At 44.9% G+C, this 21,105-nt stretch overlaps 3 non-coding genes across 3 annotated transcripts; all 3 read right to left on the bottom strand.

The window, feature by feature from the left end:
- Positions 1-2,215: 2,215 nt before the first annotated feature.
- TRNAQ-CUG (transfer RNA glutamine (anticodon CUG)) lies at positions 2,216-2,288 on the bottom strand. The gene has a single exon. It is a non-coding gene; the product is annotated as a tRNA-Gln (tRNA).
- A 4,957-nt stretch (positions 2,289-7,245) lies between these two features.
- TRNAQ-CUG (transfer RNA glutamine (anticodon CUG)) lies at positions 7,246-7,318 on the bottom strand. The gene has a single exon. It is a non-coding gene; the product is annotated as a tRNA-Gln (tRNA).
- Positions 7,319-19,374: 12,056 nt separating this feature from the next.
- TRNAQ-CUG (transfer RNA glutamine (anticodon CUG)) lies at positions 19,375-19,447 on the bottom strand. Its single transcript has one exon. It is a non-coding gene; the product is annotated as a tRNA-Gln (tRNA).
- Positions 19,448-21,105: the final 1,658 nt, after the last annotated feature.

Below are 21,105 nucleotides of genomic sequence, written 5' to 3'. Positions count from 1 at the left end.
AAACTAAGATCAAGAATGCTTTGAGAAGCTTCCCTGAACACAAACAGGAAACAACATAAAAAAGCAGTCCCCTAAAGACAAGATACTCAGGACAAAGCATAATTATACAGTAGTTGGTGCCTGCTCCCAAAGAGGATAAGGAGGGACTAATAGGCATGATTGACCACTATCAAAGGAACTATTTTTAAATGACACTGAAACCAGAAAATGAAATCTCTGTAATCCCACATATAAGTATACTAAAGTATACAAGAGGCCGTACACTTATGCTCAACCTAAAAATGAACGAGCACGAATCAGATAAAGAGATAAGAAAACCTTTCATATTTCAGATGCACAAACGTAAAGATCTAGAAAAGAGTGGGTGGCGCCCACAGGCAAGTGGGGGGTGATTAACTGTAACATTAGCACTACAGGGTCTGTGCAGGGGGTTCTGTGGGCACAGCAGTCGTGCTCGCAGCTCGTGGTGCTAAGAACCATGTCCCCTATGGTGCTTGGGCTGCTGCTGGGACAACTTGCCTGCTGGTAAAGCCCTTTTAGGTAGGTCAACGGGCATCAGACAAACTTGCATCCATCCAGCTGGTGGTAGGTGCCGGAAGGCAGCTCCTTACATAGAACTCATAAAATGGTGGCGTTCATATAACAAAGACGGACCCTCTGAAGATAATTTGATGAACGTAATTTTCTATAAATATCACAAGCTTGCATCTGGTCCTATTTTCCGGGGATATAAAAAACAGCTCCTATCGCGAACCAGGTGGGACTTGAACCCACAATCCCCAGCTCCGGAGGCTGACCCCTTATCCATTAGGCCACTGGGCCAGTTGTGAAATGTTTTGGTGCAGGACATCTCGTGTCAGGGGTCGTCAGAGCTAAAGTGACCAGTCACAGAGGCACCCTTTCTGGACTTTGTCAGTACATATCAGTTATCAGGTATCTTGTTCCAATTTGTCTAACCATGACTACAACTCCCAGAACGCACTACTTTAAATCAAAACATGAACTGGAAAAGCCGTGTCCCTGTGACATTGAGCCTCTGGTCATCCTAAGCAGAGGCTTCTGAAAGTGACAGATGATGTCAGCAGAGGACGAGTCCTATGGAAACCTGAAGTAGATAGATGTGTGCATGGATGTCGTATTGCACAACCGCTGGCACCTCTTTTTAGACGGGTGTGATCATGTGGTCATGAAAATACCCCCACTAACAGTAAAAGAGGGCCAATGCCTGAAGAGGGTGACCTACTGTCCCATGCTGTATCTGGGGGGAGGCAGCCGAAAATACCAAAGGATAAGAGGGTTCACGCACAGCCATGCTATGAACATATCTTTGCATTAAAAGAAACCTACCCTACTGGCAGCTTTAGCTGTCTCGTCAGCCGAATGCAATAATTTTAGAAAAAAAAATCCCCCTAAAAATACTCACATGTATGCCGAGTGGCTTTATGCAATAGGCTTGTTTACAGCTAAACTAAGATCAAGAATGCTTTGAGACGCTTCCCTGAACACAAACAGGAAACAACATAAAAAAGCAGTCCCCTAAAGACAAGATACACAGGACAAAGCATAATTATACACTAGTTGGTGTCTGCTCCCAAAGAGAAAAAGGAGGGACTAATAGGCATGATTGACCACTATCAAAGGAACTATTTTTAAATGACACTGAAACCAGAAAATGAAATCTCTTTAAGCCCACATATAAGTATACTAAAGCATACAAGAGGCCGTACACTTACGCTCAATCTAATAATGAACGCGCACGAACCAGATAAAGAGATAAGAAAACCTTTCATATTTCAGATGCACAAATGTAAAGATCTAGAAAAGAGTGGGTGGCGCCCACAGGCAGGTGGGGGGTGATTAACTGTAACATTGGCACTACAGGGTCTGTGCAGGGGGTTCTGTGGGCACAGCAGTCGTGCTCGCAGCTCGTGGTGCTAAGAACCATGTCCCCTATGGTGGCTTGGGCTGCTGCTGGGACAACTTGCCTGCTAGTAAAGCCCGTTTAGGTAGGTCAACGGGCATCAAACAAATTTGCATCCATCCAGCTGGTGGTAGGTGCCGGAAGGCAGCTCCTTACATAGAACTCATAAAATGGCAGCGTTCGTATAACAAAGATGGACCCTCTGAAGATAATTTGATAAACGTAATTTTCTATAAATATCACAAGCTTACATCTGGTCCTATTTTCCAGGGATATAGAACACAGCTCCTCACGCGACCCAGGTGGGACTTGAAGCCACAATCCCCAGCTCCAGAGGCTGATGCCTTATCCATTAGGCCACCGGGCCAGGTGTGAAAGGTTTTGGTGCAGGACATCTCGTGTCAGGGGTCGTCAGAGGTAAAGTGACCAGTCACAGAGGCACCCTTTCTGGACTTTGTCAGTACATATCAGTTATCAGGTATCTTTTTCCAATTTGTCTAACCATGACTACAACTCCCAGAATGCACTACTTTAAATCAAAACATGTACTGGAGAAGCTGTGTCCCTGTGACATTGATCATCTGGTCATCCTAAGCAGAGGCTTCTGAAAGTGACAGATGATGTCAGCAGAGGACAAGTCCTATGGAAACCTGAAGAAGGTAGATGTGTGCATGGATGTCGTATTGCACAACCGATGGCACCTCTTTTTAGACGGGTGTGATCATGTGGTCATGAAAATGCCCCCACTAACAGTAAAAGAGGGCCAATGCCTGAAGAGGGTGACCTACTGTCCCATGCTGTATCTGGGGGGAGGAGCCGAAAATACCAAAGGATAGGAGGGCCCACCCACAGCCATGCTATGAACATATCTTTGCATTAAAAGAAACCTACCCTACTGCCAGCTTTAGCTGTCGCGTCAGCCGAATGCAATAATTTTAGAAAAAAAATCCCCCTAAAAATACTCACATGTATGCTGAGTGGCTTTATGCAATGCATGACACCTACAACTAGTTCTGGCGCTTATTCTAACAACACTTTGTACGGTTTCAACCTTAAAATTGAAGCTGATATTTACAGAGCACTGTTTGCTATGTGCTAACAATGCAGAGCTGGATGAAGATCCCATAAATGACAAGGCTTCTAGTGGCAGATATGAAGATGCTGGATCATAAATGGACCCCTAGGTGATGCCATCAGGGATAAGCCATGCAAGTTTATAATGAGATGAACAGATCCACCGTAAGCAGAAAGAAAACAGACCAAAACAAACATGAGTATGAAACACAAGGCAAAGAAAGACTGTGGAAAACATTTAAGGGAAGATTTATGAGCCCCTAGTGCCTCCTTTCACCACATGAGCATCATATTTTTTTTTACGCTCATGTGACCCAACAAGGACAAAATCACAGCGCCAAATTTACAAAGTGGAACAATACATGCATTGCGCCACTTTGTAACCCTTTGCGCAAGGCATAATGTGTGCAAAGGGGGTGCTCCCCATTAGAGGGACCAAAAAAATGACACCGAGACATCTAGGAGATTTCTTTGCGTCATTTTTCGGCACTTTTAACCCCTGCTCAAAGCAGGCGCTAAAAGGAGGAACACCATTGTTTGCAATGGGTCTCAATGGGCTTTGCAGGATTAGCGTCAACATTTTTGTTGCTAATCCTGCAAAGCTTAGAACTAGTGTAAAAAATGTGATTCTAATTCCCTAACTATCACCATGGTGGACCGTGTCTTAAATGGGGCTCAAACATTGTAGCGTTAGGGGGGCGCGAAGGGGGGCAAGGAAAGTGGTGCTGCACTGGGTGCAGTGCCATTTTACTTAAATCAGGCCCAAATTTATTCAAAACATAGACACTATGTAACAAACTCCTCTTTTCTATCAGTGCAGTTTTCGTCTCTTGTTCTTCTCTTCCATCGCATCTGCTGCTGCAAGTGGATGCACAGTAACAATACCGTCTTCCACTCACCAACCGATGGGTAGCCAAAAATGACTATTTTTTGTAACTACAGCAAACTGCGAGCAGAGCAAGGCATTCAGGAGGATTCACAATGCCAAATGACTGGATGAACCGGAGCAGGAGTGTATGGATGCTGGCTACGATAGCGACTCGTACCACCAACACTCACGCTTCTAATTCACAGACTAAGAAATCCCAAAGACCCAGTGCTCCTACTACATCCTTTTCGCTTCCAGCCTGCCATAAAGAACACCCCACTGGCTGCCTCACCCTTAGGATGTACATTCCGGTGTCCCATTGTCTGGAGGAAAGGGATGTAGAATGGACGGAACATCCGCAGTACAGCACGGGGCGAATATTCATTCAATAATTTTTAGGGCATCGCCTAAGCTGGCAAGGGGGCGGTTCATCGGCCGAGAGATTGTTGGTTAGCGCTGTAGTTGTGCACATCATTGGTGGGCAAAAGCTGCTCTGTACTGTTTGCAAACAAAGCCATGTGAGGAGTGTAGGGTGGATGTGTGTGCTTGCTTGCCTCTTCAGACGAGGTGGAGCAGACTGGAGTGAGGCCACAGGGATGGCCTTTCATCTCTCAAGCAGGAGCATGTGAAAGAACACCAGTGGCCCATAGAACACCCTTGCGAAATAAAAACAAGCAGTTAAATAAATAATAAATGGAGGTGGCCGAGCCGTGCCAAACGTAAGAAAGGCGCGGCTGCCATATGTAAACATAAAACCCATCTGCCACCTTGCAATAATTAAAGGAACTGGAATGCCTTAAGCACTCTCCAAAAACATGGTACAACAGGGAGAAGGTGTGGTGCAAAGTCTAGAACTGCTGACTTTAGAATCAAGGACCGAGGTTTGAGTCACAGCGGCAGCTCAACATCACTTAATCTCCCCGTGCCACCAAAAAATGAATATTCCCTTCTAGAATGTAGCTGTTACTCATTAAAGGTCTCCAATACCTTCCCAGAGTTAAAACAAGTACTTAACTAAAATCAACAAGTGAACCTCTGTTCTTGCTCAGCAGCCACACTCAATAGACTAGAGAAAATTTACTAGGCAGCTTAGAGAGGGAGCAGAGAGCCCACAAAACCAAAGGTGACCAAGATAACAGCCTGATTTTTATCCTTGTTTACAGCTAAACTAAGATCAAGAATGCCTTGAGAAGCTTCCCTGAACACAAACAGGAAACAACATAAAAAAGCAGTCCCCTAAAGACAAGATACACAGGACAAAGCATAATTATACAGTAGTTGGTGCCTGCTCCCAAAGAGAAAAAGGAGGGACTAATAGGCATGATTGACCACTATCAAAGGAACTATTTTTAAATGACACTGAAACCAGCAAATGAAATCTCTTTAAGCCCACATACAAGTATACTAAAGTATACAAGAGGCAGTACACTTACGCTCAACCTAAAAATGAACGAGCACGAATCAGATAAAGAGATGAGAAAACCTTTCATATTTCAGATGCACAAACGTAAAGATCTAGAAAAGAGTGGGAGGCGCACACAGGCAGGTGGGGGGGTGATTAACTGTAACATTGGCACTACAGGGTCTGTGCAGGGGGTTCTGTGGGCACAGCAGTCGTGCTCGCAGCTCGTGGTGCTAAGAACCATGTCCCCTATGGTGGCTTGGGCTGCTGCTGGGACAACTTGCCTGCTGGTAAAGCCCCTTTAGGTAGGTCAACGGGCATCAGACAAACTTGCATCCATCCAGCTGGTGGTAGGTGCCGGAAGGCAGCTCCTTACATAGAACTCATAAAATGGTGGTGTTCGTATAACAAAGACGGACCCTCTGAAGATAATTTGATGAACGTAATTTTCTATAAATATCACAAACTTGCATCTGGTCCTATTTTCCAGGGATATAAAACACAGCTCCTCACGTAACCCAGGTTGGACTTGAACTCACAATCCCAAACTTAGGAGGCTGATGCTTTCTCCATTAAGCCACTGGGCCAATTGTGAAAGGTTTTGGTGCAGGACATCTCGTGTCAGGGGTCGTCAGAGGTAAAGTGACCAGTCACAGAGGCACCCTTTCTGGACTTTGTCAGTACATATCAGTTATCTGGTATCTTGTTCCAATTTGTCTAACCATGACTGCAACTCCCAGAATGCACTACTTTAAATCAAAACATGAACTGGAAAAACTGTGTCCCTGTGACATTGAGCATCTGGTCATCCTAAGCAGAGGCTAGTGAAAGTGACAGATGATGTCAGCAGAGGACGAGTCCTATGGAAACCTGAAGTAGGTAGATGTGTGCATGGATGTTGCATTGCACAACCGCTGTCACCTCTTTTTAGATGGGTGTGATCATGTGGTCATGAAAATGCCCCCACTAACAGTAAAAGAGGGCCAATGCCTGAAGAGGGTGACCTACTGTTCCATGCTGTATCTGGGGGGAGGCAGCCGAAAATACCAAAGGATAAGAGGGTTCACGCACAGCCATGCTATGAACATATCTTTGCATTAAAAGAAACCTACCCTACTGGCAGCTTTAGCTGTCTCGTCAGCCGAATGCAATAATTTTAGAAAAAAAAATCCCCCTAAAAATACTCACATGTATGCCGAGTGGCTTTATGCAATAGGCTTGTTTACAGCTAAACTAAGATCAAGAATGCTTTGAGACGCTTCCCTGAACACAAACAGGAAACAACATAAAAAAGCAGTCCCCTAAAGACAAGATACACAAGACAAAGCATAATTATACAGAAGTTGGTAGCTGCTCCCAAAGAGAAAAAGGAGGGACTAATAGGCATGATTGACCACTATCAAAGGAACTATTTTTAGATGACACTGAAACCAGAAAATGAAATCTCTTTAAGCCCACATATAAGTATACTAAAGTATACAAGAGGCCGTACACTTACGCTCAACCTAAAAATGAACGAGCACGAATCAGATAAAGAGATAAGAAAACCTTTCATATTTGAGATGCACAAACGTAAAGATCTAGAAAAGAGTGGGTGGCGCCCACAGGCAGGTGGGGGGTGATTAACTGTAACATTGGCACTACAGGGTCTGTGCAGGGGGTTCTGTGGGCACAGCATTCGTGCTCGCAGCTCGTGGTGCTAAGAACCATGTCCCCTATGGTGGCTTGGGCTGCTGCTGGGACAACTTGCCTGCTGGTAAAGCCCCTTTAGGTAGGTCAACGGGCATCAGACAAACTTGCATCCATCCAGCTGGTGGTAGGTGCCGGAAGGCAGCTCCTTACAAAGAACTCATAAAATGGTGGCGTTCGTGTAACAAAGACGGACACTCTGAAGATAATTTGATGAACGTAATTTTCTATAAATATCACAAGCTTGCATCTGGTCCTATTTTCCAGGGATATAACATACAGCTCCTCACGTGACCAAGGTGGGACTTGAACCCACAATCCCCAGCTCCAGAGGCTGATGCCTTATCCATTAGGCCACTGGGCCAGTTGTGAAAGGTTTTGGTGCAGGACATCTCGTGTCAGGGGTCGTCAGAGGTAAAGTGACCAGTCACAGAGGCACCCTTTCTGGACTTTGTCAGTACATATCAGTTATCAGGTATCTTGTTCCAATTTGTCTAACCATGACTACAACTCCCAGAATGCACTACTTTAAATCAAAACATGAACTGGAAAAGCTGTTTCCCTGTGACATTGAGCATCTGGTCATCCTAAGCAGAGGCTTCTGAAAGTGACAGATGATGTCAGCAGAGGACGAGTCCTATGGAAACCGGAAGTAGGTAGATGTGTGCATGGATGTCGTATTGCACAACCGCTGGCACCTCTTTTTAGACGGGTGTGATCATGTGGTCATGAAAATGCCCCCACTAACAGTAAAAGAGGGCCAATGCCTGAAGAGGGTGACCTACTGTCCCATGCTGTATCTGGGGGGAGGCAGCCGAAAATACCAAAGGAAAGGAGGGCTCACGCACAGCCATGCTATGAACATATCTTTGCATTAAAAGAAACCTACCCTACTGGCAGCTTTAGCTGTCTCGTCAGCCGAATGCAATAATTTTAGAAAAAAAAATCCCCCTAAAAATACTCACATCTATGCCGAGTGGCTTTATGCAATGCATGACACCTACAACTAGTTCTGGCGCTTATTCCAACAACACTTTGTACGGTTTCAACCTTAAAATTGAAGCTGATATTTACAGAGCACTGTTTGCTATGTGCTAACAATGAAGGGCTGAATGAAGATCCCATAAATGACAAGGCTTCTAGTGGCAGATATGAAGATGCCGGATCATAAATGGACCCCTAGGTGATGCCATCAGGGATAAGCCATGCAAGTTTATAATGAGATGAACAGATCCACCGTAACCAGAAAGAAAACTGACCAAAACAAACATGAGTATGAAACACAAGGCAAGGAAAGACTGTGGAGAAGATTTAAGGGAAGATTTACGAGCCCCTAGTGCCTCCTTTCACCACATGAGCATCATATTTTTTATTACGCTCGTGTGGCCCAACAAGGACAAAATCACAGCGCCGAATTTACAAAGTGGAACAATACATGCATTGCGCCACTTTGAAACCCTTTGCGCCAGGCATAATGCGTGCAAAGGGGGCGCTCCCCATTAGAGGGACCAAAAAAATGACACCAAGAAATCTAGGAGATTTCTTTGTGTCATTTTTCGGCACTTTTAACCCCTGCTCAAAGCAGGCGCTAAAAGGAGGAACACAATAGTTTGCAATGGGTCTCAATGGGCTTTGCAGGATTAGCGTCAACATTTTTGTTGCTAATCCTGCAAAGCTTAGAACTAGTGTAAAAAAATGTGATTCTAATTCCCTAACTATTGCCATGGTGGACCGTGTCTTAGATAGGGCTCACACATTGTAGCGTTAGGGGGGCGCTAAGGGGGGCAAGGAAAGTGGTGCTGCACTGGGTGCAGTGCCATTTTCCTTAAATCAGGCCCAAATTTCTTCAAAACATAGACACTATGTAACAAAATCCTCTTTTCTATCAGTGCAGTTTTCTTCTCTTGTTCTTCTCTTCCATCGCATCTACTGCTGCAAGCGGATGCACAGTAACAATACCGCCTTCCACTCACCAACCGATGGGTAGCCAAAAATGACTATTTTTTGTAACTACAGCAAACTGCGAGCAGAGCAAGGCATTCAGGAGGATTCACAATGCCAAATGACTAGCTGAACCGGAGCAGGAGTGTATGGATGCTGGCTACGATAGCGACTCGTACCACCAACACTCACGCTTCTAATTCACAGACTAAGAAATCCCAAAGACCCAGTGCTCCTACTACATCCTTTTCGCTTCCAGCCTGCCATAAAGAACACCCCACTGGCTGCCTCACCCGTAGGATGTACATTCCGGTGTCCCATTGTCTGGAGGAAAGGGATGTAGAATGGACGGAACATTCGCAGTACAGCACGGGGCGACTATTCGTTCAATAATTTTTAGGGCATCACTTGAGCTGGCAAGGGGGCGGTTCATCGGCCGAGAGATTGTCGGTTAGCGCCGTAGTTGTGCACATAGTTGGTGGGCAGAAGCTGCTCTGTACTGTTTGCAAACAAAGCCATGTGAGGGGGGTAGGGTGGATGTGTGTGCTTGCTTGCCTCTTCAGACGAGGTGGAGCAGATTGGAGTGAGGCCACAGGGATGGCCTTTCATCTCTCAAGCAGGAGCATGTGAAAGGACACCAGTGGCCCATAGAACACCCTTGCGAAATAAAAACAAGTAGTTAAATAAATAAGAAATGGAGGTGGCCGAGCCGTGCCGAACGTAAGAAAGGCAAGGCTGCCATATGTAAACATAAAACCCATCTGCCACCTTTCAATAATTAAAGGAACTGGAATGCCTTACGCACTCTCCAAAAACCTGGTACAACAAAGAGAAGGTGTGGTGCAAAGTCTAGAACTGCCAACTTTAGAATCAAGGACCGGGGTTTGAGTCACAGCGTCACCTCAACATCACTTAATCTCCCCGTGCCACCAAAAAATGAATATGCCCTTCTGTAATGTAGCTGTTACTCATTAAAGGTCTCCAATACCTTCCCAGAGTTAAAACAAGTACTTAACTAAAATCAACAAGTGAACCTCTGTTCTTGCTCAGCAGCCACACTCAATAGACTAGAGAAAATTAACTAGGCAGCTTAGAGAGGGCGCAGAGAGCCCACAAAACCAAAGGTGACCAAGATAACAGCCTGATTTATAGCCTTGTTTACAGCTAAACTAATATCAAGAATGCTTTGAGAAGCTTCCCTGAACACAAACAGGAAGCAACATAAAAAAGCAGTCCCCTAAAGACAAGATACACAGGACAAAGCAGAATTATACAGTAGTTGGTGCCTGCTCCCAAAGAGAAAAAGGAGGGACTAATAGGCATGATTGACCACTATCAAAGGAACTATTTTTAAATGACACTAAAACCAGAAAATGAAATCTCTTTAAGCCCACATATTAGTATACTAAAGTATACAAGAGGCCGTACACTTACGCTCAACCTAAAAAAGAACGAGCACGAATCAGATAAAGAGATAAGAAAACCTTTCATATTTGAGATGCACAAACGTAAAGATCTAGAAAAGAGTGGGTGGCGCCCACAGGCAGGTGGGGGGTGATTAACTGTAACATTGGCACTACAGGGTCTGTGCAGGGGGTTCTGTGGGCACAGCAGTCGTGCTCGCAGCTCGTGGTGCTAAGAACCATGTCCTGTATGGTGGCTTGGGCTGCTGCTGGGACAACTTGCCTGCTGGTAAGGCCCCTTTAGGTAGGTCAACGGGCATCAGACAAACTTGCATCCATCCAGCTGGTGGTAGGTGCCGGAAGGCAGCTCCTTACATAGAACTCATAAAATGGTGGCATTCGTATAACAAAGACGGACCCTCTGAAGATAATTTGATGAACGTAATTTTCTATAAATATCACAAGCTTGCATCTGGTCCTATTTTCCAGGGATATAAAATACAGCTCCTCACACGACCCAGGAGGGACTTGAACCCACAATCCCCAGCTCCGGAGGCTGATGCCTTATCCATTAGAGGGCTGGGACAGTTGTGAAAAGTTTTGGTGCAGGACATCTTGTGTCAGGGGTCGTCAGAGGTAAAGTGACCAGTCACAGAGGCACCCTTTCCGGACTTTGTCAGTACATATCAGTTATCAGATATCTTGTTGGAATTTGTCTAACCATGACTACAACTCCCAGAATGCACTACTTTAAATCAAAACATGAACTGGAAAAGCTGTGTCCCTGTGACATTGAGCATCTGGTCACCCTAAGTAGAGGCTTCTGAAAGTGACAGATGATGTCAGCAGAGGACGAGTCCTATGGAAACCTGAAGTAGGTAGATGTGTGCATGGATGTAGTATTGCACAACCGCTGGCAGCTCTTTTTAGACGGGTGTGATCATGTGGTCATGAAAATGCCCCCACTAACAGTAAAAGATGGCCAATGCATGAAGAGGGTGACCTACTGTCCCACGCTGTATCTGGGGGGAGGCAGCCGAAAATACCAAAGGATAGGAGGGCTCACGCACAGCCATGCTATGAACATATCTTTGCATTAAAAGAAACCTACCCTACTGGCAGCTTTAGCTGTCTCGTTAGCTGAATGCAATAATTTTAGAAAACAAAATCCTGCTAAAAATACTCACATGTATGCCGAGTGGCTTTCTGCAATGCATGACACCTACAACTAGTTCTGGCGTTTATTCAAACAACACTTTGTACGGTTTCAACCTTAAAATTGAAGCTGATATTTACAGAGCACTGTTTGCTATGTGCTAACAATGCAGGGCCGGATGAAGATCCCATAAATGACAAGGCTTCTAGTGGCAGATATGAAGATGCCGGATCATAAATGGACCCCTTGGTGATGCCATCTGGGATAAGCCATGCAAGTTTATAATGAGATGAACAGATCCACCGTAACCAGAAAGAAAACAGACCAAAACAAACATGAGTATGAAACACAAGGCAAAGAAAGACTGTAGAAAACATTTAAGGGAAGATTTACGAGCCCCTAGTGCTTCCTTTCACCACATGAGCATCATATTTTTTTTTACGCTCATGTGGCCCAACAAGGATAAAATCACAGGGCCAAATTTACAAAGTGGAACAATACATGCATTGCGCCACTTTGTAACCCTTTGCGCCAGGCATAATGTGTGCAAAGGGGGCGCTCCCCATTAGAGGGACCAAAAAAATGACACCAAGAAATCTATGAGATTTCTTTGCGTCATTTTTCGGCACTTTTAACCCCTGCTCAAAGCAGGCGCTAAAAGGAGGAACACCATTGTTTGCAATGGGTCTCAATGGGCTTTGCAGGATTAGCGTCAACATTTTTGTTGCTAATCCTGCAAAGCTTAGAACTAGTGTAAAAAAATGTGATTCTAATTCCCTAACTATCGCCATGGTGGACCGTGTCTTAAATGGGGCTCACACATTGTAGCGTTAGGGGGGCGCTAAGGGGGACAAGGAAAGTGGGTGCTGCACTGGGTGCAGTGCCATTTTCCTTAAATCAGGCCCAAATTTCTTCAAAACATAGACACCATGTAACAAACTCCTCTTTTCTATCAGTGCAGTTTTCTTCTCTTCCATCGCATCTACTGCTGCAAGCGGATGCACAGTAACAATACCGTCTTCCACTCACCAAGCGATGGGTAACCAAAAATTACAATTTTTTGTAACTACAGCAAACTGCGAGCAGAGCAAGGCATTCAGGAGGATTCACAATGCCAAATGACTAGCTGAACCGGAGCAGGAGTGTATGGATGCTGGCTACGATAGCGACTCGTACCACCAACACTCACGCTTCTAATTCACAGACTAAGAAATCCCAAAGACCCAGTGCTCCTACTGCATCCTTTTCGCTTCCAGCCTGCCATAAAGAACACCCCACTGGCTGCCTCACCCGTAGGATGTACATTCCTGTGTCCCATTGTCTGGAGGAAAGGGATGTAGAATGGACGGAACATCTGCAGTTCAGCACGGGGCGAATATTCGTTCAATAATTTTTAGGGCATCGCCTAAGCTGGCAAGGGGGCGGTTCATCGGCCGAGAGATTGTCGGTTAGCGCTGTAGTTGTCCACATTGTTGGTGGGCAAAAGCTTCTCTGTACTGTTTGCAAACAAAGCCATGTGAGGGGGGTAGGGTGGATGTCTGTGCTTGCTTGCCTCTTCAGACAAGATGGAGCAGACTGGAGTGAGGCCACAGGGATGGCCTTTCATCTCTCAAGCAGGAGCATGTGAAAGAACACCAGTGGCCCATAGAACACCCTTGCGAAATAAAAACAAGTAGTTAAATAAATAATAAATGGAGGTGGCCGAGCCGTGCCGAACGTAAGAAAGGCGCAGCTGCCATATGTAAACATAAAACCCATCTGCCACCTTGCAATAATTAAAGGAACTGGAATGCCTTACGCACTCTCCAAAAACCTGGTACAACAGGGAGAAGGTGTGGTGCAAAGTCTAGAACTGCCGACTTTAGAATCAAGGACCGGGGTTTGAGTCACAGCGTCAGCTCAACATCACTTAATCTCCCCGTGCCACCAAAAAATGAATATGCCCTTCTGTAATGTAGCTGTTACTCATTAAAGGTCTCCAATACCTTCCCAGAGTTAAAACAAGTACTTAACTAAAATCAATAAGTGAACCTCTGTTCTTGCTCAGCAGCCACACTCAATAGACTAGAGAAAATTAACTAGGCTACTTAGAGAGGGCGCAGAGAGCCCACAAAACCAAAGGTGACCAAGATAACTGCCTGATTTATAGCCTTGTTTACAGCTAAACTAAGATCAAGAATACTTTGAGAAGCTTCCCTGAACACAAACAGGAAACAACATAAAAAAGCAGTCCCCTAAAGACAAGATACACAGGACAAAGCATAATTATACAATAGTTGGTGCCTGCTCCCAAAGAGAAAAAGGAGGGACTAATAGGCATGATTGACCACTATCAAAGGAACTATTTTTAAATGACACTGAAACCAGAAAATGAAATCTCTTTAAGCCCACATATAAGTATACTAAAGTATACAAGAGGCCGTACACTTACGCTCAACCTAAAAATGAACGAGTACGAATCAGATAAAGAGATAAGAAAACCTTTCATATTTCAGATGCACAAACGTAAAAACTCTAAAAGAGTGGGTGGCGCCCACACACAGGTGGGGGGTGATTAACTGTAACATTGGCACTACAGTGTCTGTGCAGGGGGTTCTGTGGGCACAGCAGTCGTGCTCGCAGCTCGTGGTGCTAAGAGCCATGTCCCCTATTGTGGCTTGGGCTGCTGCTGGGACAACTTGCCTGCTGGTAAAGCCCCTTTAAGTAGGTCAACAGGCATCAGACAAACTTGCATCCATCCAGCTGGTGGTAGGTGCTGGAAGGCAGCTCCTTTCATAGAACTCATAAATTGGTGGCGTTCGTATAACAAAGACGGACCCTCTGAAGATAATTTGATGAACGTCATTTTCTATAAATATCACAAGCTTGCATCTGGTCCTATTTTCCCGGGATATAAAATACAGCTCCTCACGCCAGACTTGAACCCACAATACCCAACTTGGGAGGCTGATGCCTTATCCATTAGGCCACTGGGCCTGCTATGAAAGGATTTGGTGCAGGACATCTCGTGTCAGGGGTTATCAGAGGTAAAGTGACCAGTCACAGAGTCACCCTTTCTGGACTTTGTCAGTACATATCAGTTATCAGGTATCTTGTTCCAATTTGTCTAACCATGACTACAACTCCCAGAATGCACTACTTTAAATCAAAACATGAACTGGAAAAACTGTGTCCCTGTGACTTTGAGCATCTGGTCATCCTAAGCAGAGGCTTCTGAAAGTGACAGATGATGTCAGCAGAGGACGAGTCCTGTGGAAACCTGAAGTAGGTAGATGTGTGCATGGATGTCGTATTGCACAACCGTTGGCACCTCTTTTTAGACCGGTGTGATGATGTGGTCATGAAAATGCCCCCACTAACAGTAAAAGAGGGCCAATGCCTGAAGAGGGTGAACTACTGTCCCATGCTGTATCTGGGGGGAGGCAGCCGAAAATCCCAAAGGATAGGAGGGCTCACGCACAGCCATGCTATGAACATACCTTTGCATTAGAAGAAACCTACCATACTGGCAGCTTTAGCTGTCTTGTCAGCCGCATGCAATAATTTTAGAAAAAAAAATCCCCCTAAAAATACTCACATGTATGCCGAGTGGCTTTATGCAATGCATGACACCTACAACTAGTTCTGGCGCTTATTCCAACAACACTTTGTACGGTTCCAACCTTAAAATTGAAGCTGATATTTACAGAGCACTGTTTGCTATGTGCTAACAATGCAGGGCTGGATGAAGATCCCAGAAATTACAAGGCTTCTAGTGGCAGATATGAAGATGCCGGATCATAAATGGAACCCTAGGTGATACCATGAGGGATAAGCCATGCAAGTTTATAATGAGATGAACAGATCCACCGTAACCAGAAAGAAAACAGACCAAAACAAACATGAGTATGAAACACAAGGCAAATAAAGACTGTGGAAAACATTTAAGGGAAGATTTACGAGCACCTAGTGCCTCCTTTCACCACATGAGCATCATATTTTTTTTTACGCTCATGTGGCCCAACAAGGACAAAATCACAGCGCCAAATTTACAAAGTGGAACAATACATGCATTGCGCCACTTTGTAACCCTTTGTGCCAGGCATAAAGTGTGCAAAGGGGGCGCTCCCCATTAGAGGGACAAAAAAAATGACACCAAGAAATATAGGAGATTTCTTTGCGTCATTTTTCGGCACTTTTAACCCCTGCTCAAAGCAGGCGCTAAAAGGAGGAACACCATTGTTTGCAATGGGTGTCAATGGGCTTTGCAGGATTAGCGTCAACATTTTTGGTGCTAATCCTGCAAAGCTTAGAACTAGTGTACATTTTTTTTATTCTAATTCCCTAACTATCGCCATGGTGAACCGTGTCTTAGATGGGGCTCATACATTGTAGCATTAGGGGGGCGCTAAGGGGGGCAAGGAAAGTGGTGCTGCACTGGGTGCAGTGCCATTTTCCTTAAATCAGGCCCAAATTTCTTCAAAACATAGACACTATATAACAAACTCCTCTTTTCTATCAGTGCAGTTTTCTTCTCTTGTTCTTCTCTTCCATCGAATCTACTGCTGCAAGCGGATGCTCAGTAACAATACCGTCTTCCACTCACCAACCGATGGGTAGCCAAAAATGACTATTTTTTGTAACTACAGCAAACTGCGACCAGAGCAAGGCATTCAGGAGGATTCACAATGCCAAATGACTAGCTGAACCGGAGCAGGAGTGTATGGATGCTGGCTACGATAGCGACTCGTACCACCAACACTCACGCTTCTAATTCACAGACTAAGAAATCCCAAAGACCCAGTGCTCCTACTACATCCTTTTCGCTTCCAGCCTGCATAAAGAACACCCTACTGGCTGTCTCACCCGTAGGATGTACATTCCGGTGTCCCATTGTCTGGAGGAAAGGGATGTAGAATGGACGGAACATCCGCAGTACAGCACGGGGCGACTATTCGTTCAATAATTTTTAGGACATCGCCTAAGCTGGCAAGGGGGCGGTTCATCAGCCGAGAGATTGTCGGTTAGCGCCGTAGTTGTGCACATCGTTGGTGGGCAGAAGCTGCTCTGTACTGTTTGCAAACAAAGCCATGTGAGGGGGGTAGGGTGGATGTGTGTGCTTGCTTGCCTCTTCAGACGATGTGGTGCAGACTGGAGTGAGGCCACAGGGATGGCCTTTCATCTCTCAAGCAGGAGCATGTGAAAGGACACCAGTGGCCCATAGAACACCCTTGCGAAATAAAAATAAGTAGTTAAATAAATAATAAATGGAGTTGGCCGAGCCGTGCCGAACGTAAGAAAGGCGCGGCTGCCATATGTAAACATAAAACCCATCTGCCACCTTGCAATAAATAAAGGAACTGGAATGCCTTACGCACTGTCCAAAAACCTGGTACAACAGGGAGAAGGTGTGGTGCAAAGTCTAGAACTGCAGACTTTAGAATCAAGGACCAGGGTTTGAGTCACAGCGTCAGCTCAACATCACTTAATCTCCCCGTGCCACCAAAAAATGAATATGCCCTTCTGTAATGTAGCTGTTACTCATTAAAGGTCTCCAATACCTTCCCAGAGTTAAAACAAGTACTTAACTAAAATCAACAAGTGAACCTCTGTTCTTGCTCAGCAGCCACACTCAATAGACTAGAGAAAATTAACTAAGCAGCTTAGAGAGGGTGCAGAGAGCCCACAAAACCAAAGGTGACCAAGATAATAGCCTTGTTTACAGCTAAACTAAGATCAAGAATGCTTAGAGAAGCTTCCCTGAACACAAACAGGAAACAACATAAAAAAGCAGTCCCCTAAAGACAAGATACTCAGGACAAAGCATAATTATACAGTAGTTGGTGCCTGCTCCCAAAGAGAAAAAGGAGGGACTAATAGGCATGATTGACCACTATCAAAGGAACTATTTTTAAATGACACTGAAACCAGAAAATGAATCTCTGTAAGCCCACATATAAGTATACTAAAGTATACAAGAGGCCGTACACTTATGCTCAACCTAAAAATGAACGAGCACGAATCAGATAAAGAGATAAGAAAACCTTTCATATTTCAGATGCACAAACGTAAAGATCTAGAAAAGAGTGGGTGGCGCCCACAGGCAAGTGGGGGGTGATTAACTGTAACATTGGCACTACAGGGTCTGTGCAGGGGGTTCTGTGGGCACAGCAGTCGTGCTCGCAGCTCGTGGTGCTAAGAACCATGTCCCCTATGGTGCTTGGGCTGCTGCTGGGACAACTTGCCTGCTGGTAAAGCCCTTTTAGGTAGGTCAACGGGCATCAGACAAACTTGCATCCATCCAGCTGGTGGTAGGTGCCGGAAGTCAGCTCCTTACATAGAACTCATAAAATGGTGGCGTTCATATAACAAAGACAAACCCTCTGAAGATAATTTGATGAACGTAATTTTCTATAAATATCACAAGCTTGCATCTGGTCCTATTTTCCTGGGATATAAAAAACAGCTCCTATCGCGAACCAGGTGGGACTTGAACCCACAATCCCCAGCTCCGGAGGCTGACCCCTTATCCATTAGGCCACTGGGCCAGTTGTGAAATGTTTTGGTGCAGGACATCTCGTGCCAGGGGTCGTCAGAGCTAAAGTGACCAGTCACAGAGGCACCCTTTCTGGACTTTGTCAGTACATATCAGTTATCAGGTATCTTGTTCCAATTTGTCTAACCATGACTACAACTCCCAGAACGCACTACTTTAAATCAAAACATGAACTGGAAAAGCCGTGTCCCTGTGACATTGAGCCTCTGGTCATCCTAAGCAGAGGCTTCTGAAAGTGACAGATGATGTCAGCAGAGGACGAGTCCTATGGAAACCTGAAGTAGATAGATGTGTGCATGGATGTCGTATTGCACAACCGCTGGCACCTCTTTTTAGACGGGTGTGATCATGTGGTCATGAAAATACCCCCACTAACAGTAAAAGAGGGCCAATGCCTGAAGAGGGTGACCTACTGTCCCATGCTGTATCTGGGGGGAGGCAGCCGAAAATACCAAAAGATAAGAGGGTTCACGCACAGCCATGCTATGAACATATCTTTGCATTAAAAGAAACCTACCCTACTGGCAGCTTTAGCTGTCTCGTCAGCCGAATGCAATAATTTTAGAAAAAAAAATCCCCCTAAAAATACTCACATGTATGCCGAGTGGCTTTATGCAATAGGCTTGTTTACAGCTAAACTAAGATCAAGAATGCTTTGAGACGCTTCCCTGAACACAAACAGGAAACAACATAAAAAAGCAGTCCCCTAAAGACAAGATACACAGGACAAAGCATAATTATACACTAGTTGGTGTCTGCTCCCAAAGAGAAAAAGGAGGGACTAATAGGCATGATTGACCACTATCAAAGGAACTATTTTTAAATGACACTGAAACCAGAAAATGAAATCTCTTTAAGCCCACATATAAGTATACTAAAGCATACAAGAGGCCGTACACTTACGCTCAATCTAATAATGAACGCGCACGAATCAGATAAAGAGATAAAAAAACCTTTCATATTTCAGATGCACAAACGTAAAGATCTAGAAAAGAGTGGGTGGCGCCCACAGGCAGGTGGGGGGTGATTAACTGTAACATTGGCACTACTGGGTCTGTGCAGGGGGTTCTGTGGGCACAGCAGTCGTGCTCGCAGCTCGTGGTGCTAAGAACCATGTCCCCTATGGTGGCTTGGGCTGCTGCTGGGACAACTTGCCTGCTAGTAAAGCCCCTTTAGGTAGGTCAACAGGCATCAAACAAATTTGCATCCATCCAGCTGGTGGTAGGTGCCGGAAGGCAGCTCCTTACATAGAACTCATAAAATGGCAGCGTTTGTATAACAAAGATGGACCCTCTGAAGATAATTTGATAAACGTAATTTTCTATAAATATCACAAGCTTACATCTGGTCCTATTTTCCAGGGATATAGAACACAGCTCCTCACGCGACCCAGGTGGGACTTGAAGCCACAATCCCCAGCTCCAGAGGCTGATGCCTTATCCATTAGGCCACCGGGCCAGGTGTGAAAGGTTTTGGTGCAGGACATCTTGTGTCAGGGGTCGTCAGAGGTAAAGTGACCAGTCACAGAGGCACCCTTTCTGGACTTTGTCAGTACATATCAGTTATCAGGTATCTTTTTCCAATTTGTCTAACCATGACTACAACTCCCAGAATGCACTACTTTAAATCAAAACATGTACTGGAGAAGCTGTGTCCCTGTGACATTGATCATCTGGTCATCCTAAGCAGAGGCTTCTGAAAGTGACAGATGATGTCAGCAGAGGATGAGTCCTATGGAAACCTGAAGTAGGTAGATGTGTGCATGGATGTCGTATTGCACAACCGATGGCACCTCTTTTTAGACGGGTGTGATCATGTGGTCATGAAAATGCCCCCACTAACAGTAAAAGAGGGCCAATGCCTGAAGAGGGTGACCTACTGTCCCATGCTGTATCTGGGGGGAGGAGCCGAAAATACCAAAGGATAGGAGGGCCCACCCACAGCCATGCTATGAACATATCTTTGCATTAAAAGAAACCTACCCTACTGCCAGCTTTAGCTGTCTCGTCAGCCGAATGCAATAATTTTTGAAAAAAAATCCCCCTAAAAATACTCACATGTATGCCGAGTGGCTTTATGCAATGCATGACACCTACAACTAGTTCTGGCGCTTATTCTAACAACACTTTGTACGGTTTCAACCTTAAAATTGAAGCTGATATTTACAGAGCACTGTTTGCTATGTGCTAACAATGCAGAGCTGGATGAAGATCCCATAAATGACAAGGCTTCTAGTGGCAGATATGAAGATGCTGGATCATAAGTGGACCCCTAGCTGATGCCATCAGGGATAAGCCATGCAAGTTTATAATGAGATGAACAGATCCACCGTAAGCAGAAAGAAAACAGACCAAAACAAACATGAGTATGAAACACAAGGCAAAGAAAGACTGTGGAAAACATTTAAGGGAAGATTTATGAGCCCCTAGTGCCACCTTTCACCACATGAGCATCATATTTTTTTTTACGCTCATGTGACCCAACAAGGACAAAATCACAGCGCCAAATTTACAAAGTGGAACAATACATGCATTGCGCCACTTTGTAACCCTTTGCGCAAGGCATAATGTGTGCAAAGGGGGTGCTCCCCATTAGAGGGACGAAAAAAATGACACCGAGAAATCTAGGAGATTTCTTTGCGTCATTTTTCGGCACTTTTAACCTCTGCTCAAAGCAGGCGCTAAAAGGAGGAACACCATTGTTTGCAATGGGTCTCAATGGGGTTTGCAGGATTAGCGTCAACATTTTTGTTGCTAATCCTGCAAAGCTTAGAACTAGTTAAAAAATGTGATTCTAATTCCCTAACTATCACCATGGTGGACCGTGTCTTAAATGGGGCTCAAACATTGTAGCGTTAGGGGGGCGCGAAGGGGGGCAAGGAAAGTGGTGCTGCACTGGGTGCAGTGCCATTTTACTTAAATCAGGCCCAAATTTATTCAAAACATAGACACTATGTAACAAACTCCTCTTTTCTATCAGTGCAGTTTTCGTCTCTTGTTCTTCTCTTCCATCGCATCTGCTGCTGCAAGTGGATGCACAGTAACAATACCGTCTTCCACTCACCAACCGATGGGTAGCCAAAAATGACTATTTTTTGTAACTACAGCAAACTGCGA

Source organism: Pleurodeles waltl, chromosome 9, assembly GCF_031143425.1.
Source record: "Pleurodeles waltl isolate 20211129_DDA chromosome 9, aPleWal1.hap1.20221129, whole genome shotgun sequence".
NCBI classification, from domain to species: Eukaryota; Metazoa; Chordata; class Amphibia; order Caudata; family Salamandridae; genus Pleurodeles; species Pleurodeles waltl.
This window is presented reverse-complemented; position numbering and strand designations above follow the sequence as displayed.